The sequence below is a fragment of the Carcharodon carcharias genome, chromosome 5 (assembly GCF_017639515.1).
Source record: "Carcharodon carcharias isolate sCarCar2 chromosome 5, sCarCar2.pri, whole genome shotgun sequence".
NCBI classification, from domain to species: Eukaryota; Metazoa; Chordata; class Chondrichthyes; order Lamniformes; family Lamnidae; genus Carcharodon; species Carcharodon carcharias.
In genome coordinates this window covers 70,122,372-70,129,927 of record NC_054471.1, presented here as the reverse complement: position 1 = coordinate 70,129,927, position 7,556 = coordinate 70,122,372, and positions in this window count along the sequence as shown.

Genomic DNA, 7,556 nt, shown 5'->3' with positions numbered 1-7,556 from the left:
CTTTCTGTATTTTCCTATCGTAGTGAATAATGTCACACTCATTCACATTATATTCCATCTGTCATGCCCTTGCCCACTCACTTAGCTTGTCCAAATCCCCTTGAAACCTGCTTGCATCCTCCTCACAACTTACATCCCCATCTAGTTTTCTGACATTAGCAAATTTGGAAATATTACATTTGGTCCCCACATCCAAATCATTTCTATAGTTTGTGAACAGCTGTGGCCCAGCACTGATCCTTGCAGTACTCCCCTAGTAACAGCCTGCCATCTTGAGAATGACCTGTTTATTCCTATTCTCTACTTTCCGCTTGTTAATTAGTTCTTAATCTATACCAGTATATTATCTAATCCTATGTGATCTAATTTTGTCTACTAACTTCCTGTGCGGGAATTTATTGAAACCCTTCTGAAAATCCAAATACACCACATCCACTGGCTCTCCTTTATTTCTGGCTGCGATTTTCCAGTCCCGCCTATGGCAGGAATTGTCACCGGTGGGACGGAAAATTTGACGGACCAGCCGAAGGTCCATTGACTTGTGGCGGGAATTTCCGGTCCCATGGCGGGTGGGACCAGACAATCCTGGCCTATGCTACTGGTAACATACTCAAAAAACTCCAACAGGTTTGTCAAACATGATTTCCCTTTCATAAATCCATGTTGACTCTGCCCAATCCTGTTATTATTTTCTAAGTGTCTCGTTATCACATCCTTTCTACTAGATTCTAACATTTTCCCTACCACTGACGACAAACCAACAGGTCTGTGGTTTTCTGTTTTCTCCTTCCCTCCCTTCTGAAATAGTGGGGCTATATTCGCTACTTTCCAGTCTGCAGGAACCTTTCCAGAATTAATAGAATTTGATAGATAACCACAAATGCATCCACTGTCGCTATAGCCGCCTCCTTCGTTGGGGAAGTTTTCACCTGTGTGAGGACTAAATTCTAAGCACATTTATAAATGGGGGAATTACAATCTGATTCCACTGGGCACGATATTGTAGTGGTTATATTACTGGACTAATAATGCAGAAGCCTAGATTAATAAGCTAGGGAACAAGAGTTTAAATCCCACCAATTTTTGGATAGTTTTTTAAAGAAATCTAGAAATAAAAAGCACGTATCTGTAAAAATTCAACCATGAAATTCCTTGATTGTTCCAAAAATGTAACTAATTCACTAGTGCTCTTATCCAACTGGGCTAGATGTGACTTCAGCTTCTGTAACTTTGACCTCATCAAATACTCTGCTGCCTGTCTCCTAACTTACACAAAGTTCTGTTCACCCGTCACCTCTATGCTTCCTGACCTACATTGATTCCCTTTCAGACAATATCTCGATTAAAAAAAATTCCATCCTTGTTTTGAAATTCCACTATGACCTCTCCCCTCTGTCTCTCTGTAACCTTCTCCTGCCCAGTGAGATAGCTGTGCTCCTCCAATTCTGATTTGTTTGCGGATTCACAATTTTCATCACTCTGTCGATGACGGCCGTGCCATCAGCTGGCAAGAGCCTATTCACTTGTTAAGCCTTTCTTAGACGTCTTTCTCCTTCTTTAAGACACTCCTTAAAACCTACCTCTGACCACACTTTTGGTCTTTTATCCTAATACTATCTCCTTATATGGCTTGGTGTCAAATTTTGTTTGATAATCGCTCCTGTGAAGTAACTAGGGGATATGCAATAAAGGTTGTTCTTGTCAGTGACACCCACATCCTGAGAATGAATTTAAAAATAACACAGCACAGATGAGGAAATGAATCTGGTCTGTACAACATCAGGAAAACGTCCACTAATGTGGCTTCACCCCAATTCAGAACGGCTTTTGTTTGAAATATTTCATTTAGAACCACAGAAGTTTAGAATCATTGATGTTTATAGTGCTGAAACAGTTATTTGGCCCATTGTCTCAATGCCAACTCCTTTCAAGAGCAATCCAAAACTAATCTCACTGCTTTGCTTTCTCCTTATAGTGCCCCAGGTTCCTCAATCTCAATCAGTGTTGCCATTGCTGCCAAATTATTTTAAATCATAGGCAAGTGTTACATTGGTTGTTCACAACTATTAGGTGGACTGAGACTGGCTAACCTGATTTCACATTTGACCCTTATAGGCCAATGGTCGACCTAGCCGCCCCACCACCAATTGAGGCCCCTTACAGCTATCAACCCAGCTACATGCCTGTCACCATGTGGCTTGCACGGTAGATTAAACTGTGTGGCCAGATTGTCAGCTGGCGGGAGGCGGGGGGGGGGGGAACCTTGATCAAAGGCACTCAGTGAGGGACTGGACATCAGGAAAGGGGGTCGCTGAGAGCCACCCCACTGCCCTTGCTGCAGACCCCCCTGCACTCCCTCTCCCCATGACCCCCAAACCGTGAACCCTCACTCCCCAACATTACTTACCTGTAATCTGGGTCACTCCGGTGCCTGTCCTTCCAGCAGCAGCAACGGCCTCCCTAGTGGCGCTGCTGAGCACGAGAGCTGGCACTTTTAATTGGCCAGCAGCTCTCAGTAGGTAAGACTTCTGCCCCTGGGGTCTTTATTCCAGGGGAGGACCTGCTGCTGGCCTCACCACTGCCCGATTGGCTTGTGTTTTGGTCAGCCTTCCTTAAGAGGCATTGCAGGTGTCTCACTAGCTCTCAACTGGCGGAGGAGATCCCTAATGCCTCGAGGACCCCCGCATCTCAACAAGATTCCACCTTCAATTTCAAGGATTTGTTGGTATGTTTTTAAAAAGAAAATGAACAACAGCTCTCCATTTTAATTTCTCAGGATCAGCAAAAGCTATGTTGATCACAAAGACCAGTTTGAATAAGATTGTGAATTATGTGGTTGGGTTTTAATCTTTCAATGAGTGTTTATGGTGGTGTGACTCGAGATTGTGAAATCCATCTGAATTACCCTCAAGAGGTTAAGTTCCAGTCCATAAAGGCCAAATGTAGAATTTTTCCATCATTTGGCTCCCCAGCCAAATCTCTGTTTAACCTATAGTGGATTTGTGGCCTGCCTTATGAGCCATAAAATTAAACTCTGAAGTGAACTAAAAATAATTTTACCTTTGTCCCGAGCTGTACAATAAATGTTGTTATCTATGGCGTGAACAGAGGCAGAATGTTCTCATGTTATAAAACCACCCTTATTTGTGCCCTACTTCACCCATCCCTGAAATATCTTTGTTAAAGTGCTGAGGTAATTGTGCCATGCAATGTGACCCCTGACCTGCTATTGTTTCTTTTTCTTTGAGTGGTCAGAACTGGAAATTTTTAAGCTCGTTAGGTTCAAAGATTTGTCAGGAGCTTGAACGCGTACAGACCTTGCACTAGCTGGCTTCAAAATCAGGAAGTACCAGTCGTCGCTTTGGCTGAGACAAATGTCTACATACAAAATACTTCACTTGACGTTCTTCAGAACCAATGTCACATTTCCTCATTCAAACCAGGATAACATGGTCATTGTGTAGGAATGGACAAGGAAACAAGATGTCTTACAAGCCTAAAAACTTACACACACAGGAATAGGGTGTCAAAGGACAAAACCAGTGTTTCTATTAACTAACCAAAGGCCATAATATAAGGTATGCAATTGAGCTGAATGTATGTTTAAATAGATCAATACCTTTGTACTGATCATTTTTTTTCAACCGATCTTTAAAAAATTAAATACGGTAAAGCCGTATTAACTAATTAACAGTATATTGCTTATGTAAGCTGCTTGTGTACAGAAAGCTTGTTGAAAGATATTGTAGAATTTAAAAAATGAACATTAAACTTATATAAAAACAGACAGTCAGAGCTTCTTTAAATATATGAAAAGGAAGAGAGAGGCCAAAGTGAACATTAAAGAATGAGGCTGGGGAAATAATAGTGAGGAACCAGGAAATGGCAGAGGAGTTGAATAAACACTTTGCTTCAGCCTTCATGGTAGAAGATACTAATAGCATCCCAAAAATACTAAATAATCAAGGCGCAAAAGTGGGAGAGGAAATAAATACAATAACTATCGCTAGAGAAAAAGTACTAGGGAAACTAATGGGGCTAAAGGCCAATAAGTCCCCTTAACCTGATGGGTTGCATCTGAGGATATTAAAGGAAGTAGCTACAAAGATAGTGAATGCACTGGTATTAATCTTTCAAGAACCTTTAGGTTCTGGAAATGTCCCTGGGGATTGGAAAACTGCCAATGTAACACCCTTATTCAAAAAGGCGAGGGAGACAAAAAACAGCTAAGTATAAGCCAGTTAGCTTAACATCCATAAAATCAAAAAACTGCGGCTGCTGGAAATCCAAAACAAAAACAGAATTATCTGGAAAAACTCAGCAGGTCTAGCAGCATCGGCGGAGAAGAACAAAGTTGACGTTTCGAGTCCTCATGACCCTTCAACAGAACTGAGTAAAAATAGGAGAGGGGTGAAATATAAGCTGGTTTAAGGTTTGGGGGGTGGTGGTGGGGGTGGGGGGGGTGGCGGAGAGAGAGAGAAGTGGGGGGGGGCTGCTGGTTGTAGCAGTGATAGGAGCAGATAATCAAAAGATGTCACAGACAAAAGAAGGAGGAGGTGTTGAAGGTAGTGATATTATCTAAAAGAATGTGTTAATTAAGAATGGATGGCAGGACATGCATGGTAAAGCTCTTGTGGGCGTGGGGTGAAATAAGACTAACAGGGCATAAAAGGTATAGATTTAAAAATAATGGAAATAGGTGGGAAAAGAAAAATCTATATAAATTATTGGAAAAAACAAAAGGGAGGGGGAAGAAACAGAAAGGGGGTGGGGTTGGGGGAGGGAGTTCAAGATCTAAAGTTGTTGAATTCAATATTCAGTCCGGAAGGCTGTGAAGTGCCTAGTCGGAAGATAACGTGCTGTTCCTCCAGTTTGCATTGAGCTTCACTGGAACAATGCAGCAAGCCAAGGACAGACCCCCCCCACCCCCACCTTAAACCAGCTTATATTTCACCCCTCTCCTATTTTTACTCAGTTCTGTTGAAGGGTCATGAGGACTCGAAACGTCAACTTTGTTCTTCTCTGTCGATGCTGCCAGAACTGCTGATTTCCAGCATCCGCAGTTTTTTGTTTTCCTTTCTCAGTGACTGTCTCCGTCTCCGACTTACCCCATGTGGATCTCAACTGAAATTCCACCCCTCATGTTTCGAACCCACCCAGGATTACACGTATCTCCGGGACATAAAACGTTTCTCGGACTGCTGTTCCCGTCGCATTCTGAGATCCACACTAGTGCCATGCGCCGCCATATGAACACACTCGACCTCTCCCTCCAGCAGCACCGCGACACCCTTTTTCAAAGCTGCACGTGCCCCCAGTTTCATTTTATTCTTTGTCTCATCCGACGCCTCAACAAGAAACTTTTTCTCTTTCTCTCAAGTGCAAAGGAACGCTAGCTCCAACAACTCATCAACACCAACACCCATCTCGGACCCTCCACCCCTGCCTGTCCCTCCATCCCCACCCCATCTTCCAATCCCAGCCCCAGCTATGTATTCACTATACCCCCTGACCTTCCCCTCTCCGACGCTGAACGTTCAGTGCTCAGGAAAGGACTTAGTTTCATACCCTTACGCCCTCATCTCAATGAATTTCGGGTTCAGCACGATGCTGAACTCTTCTTCCGCTGCCTTCGTCTCTGTGCTCACTTCTTTGGGCAGGAGTCCTCTCCCCGTTCAATGGATCCTTTTACCCACCTCCTATATTCTCCCTCCACCTGGACCTCTCCTTCTGGATTCTTACCTTCTCTTGATCTTTTCATTGAGAACTGTCGGCATGACATTAGTCGTCTCAATTTCTCTGCTCCTCTCATCCATTCTAACCTGTCTCTCTCTATGAACTTACTGCACTCCATTCTCTCAGGTCCAACCCTGACATTGTCATCAAACCCGCTGACAAGGGTGGTGCTGTTGTTGTCTGGCGCACTGGCCTCTACCTCGCGGAGGCTGAGCGTCAACTCGCAGACACTTCCTCCTACCTCTCCTTGGACCATGACCCCACCACTGAACATCAAGCCATTGTTTCAGGACTGTCACTGACCTCATCTCCTCTGGAGATCTTCCTCCCACAGCTTCCAACCTGATAGTCGCCCAACCTCGGACGGCCTGCTTCTACTTCCTACCCAAAATCCACAAACAGGACTATCCTGGCTGACTGATCGTGTCAGCCTGTTCCTGCCTCACGGAACTTATTTCTCGTTATCTTGATTCCCTTCTCTCTCCCTTTGTCCAGTCCCTTCCCACCTACATCCGTGATTCCTCGACACCTTACGTCACATCAACAATTTCCAGTTCCGTGGCCCCAAGCGCCTCCTTTTCACCATGAACGTCCAATCCCTCTATACCTCCATCCCCACCAGGATGGTCTGAGGGCCCTTAGCTTCTTCCTCGAACAGAAGCCCGAACAATCCCCATCCACCACTACTCTCCTCCGTCTGGCTGAACTTGTTCTCACAATGAACAATTTCTCCTTTAACTCCTCTCACTTCCTCCAAATAAAAGGTGTGGCTATGGGTACCCGCATGGGCCCCAGCTATGCCTGTCTCTTTATGGGGTATGTGGAACATTCCTTGTTCGAGTCCTACTCCGACCCTCTCCCACAACTCTTTCTCCGGTACATCAATGATTACTTCGGTGCTGCTTCATGCTCATGTTGGGACCTGGAAAAATGTGTTAATTTTGCTTCCAATCTCCACCCTTCCAACACTTTCACGTGGTCCATCTCTGATACTTCCCTTCCCTTCCTTGACTTCTCTGTCTCAATTTCTGGTGATAGACTGTCCACCAATATCCATTACAAGCCTACAGACTCCAACAGCTGCCTCGACTACAGCTCCTCACACCCTGCTTCCTGTAAGGACTCCATCCCATTCTCTCTGTTCCTTCACCTCCGTCGCATCTGTTCCGATGATGCTACCTTCAAAAACAGTTCCTCTGACATGTCCTCCTTCTTCCTTAACCGAGGTTTTTCCCCCATGGTCGTTGACAGGGCCCTCAACCGTGTCCGGCCCATTGCCCGCGCATCCGCTCTCACACCTTCCTCTCCCTCCCAGAACAATGATAGTGTCCCACTTGTGCTCACTTATCACCCCACCAGCCTCCGCATTCAAAGGATCATTCTCCGCCATTTCCGCCAACTCCAGCATGATGCCACCACCAAACACATTTTCCCTTCACCCCCCCGGCAGCATTCCATAGGGATCATTCCCTCCGGGACATCCTGGTCCACTCCTCCATCACTCCCTACTCCTCAACCCCCACCTACGGCACCTCTCCATGCATACGCAAAAGATGCAACACCTGCCCCTTCACTTCCTCTCTCCTCACTGTCCAAGGGCTCAAACACTCCTTTCAAGTGAAGCAGCATTTCACTTGCATTTCCCCCAACTTAGTCTACTGCATTTACTGCTCCCAATGCGGTCTCCTCTACATTGGAGAGACCAAACGCAAACTGGGTAACCGCTTTGCAGAACACCTGTGGTCTGTCCGCAAGAATGACCCAAACCTCCCTGTTGCTTGCCATTTTAACACTCCACCCTGCTCTCTTGCCTACATGTC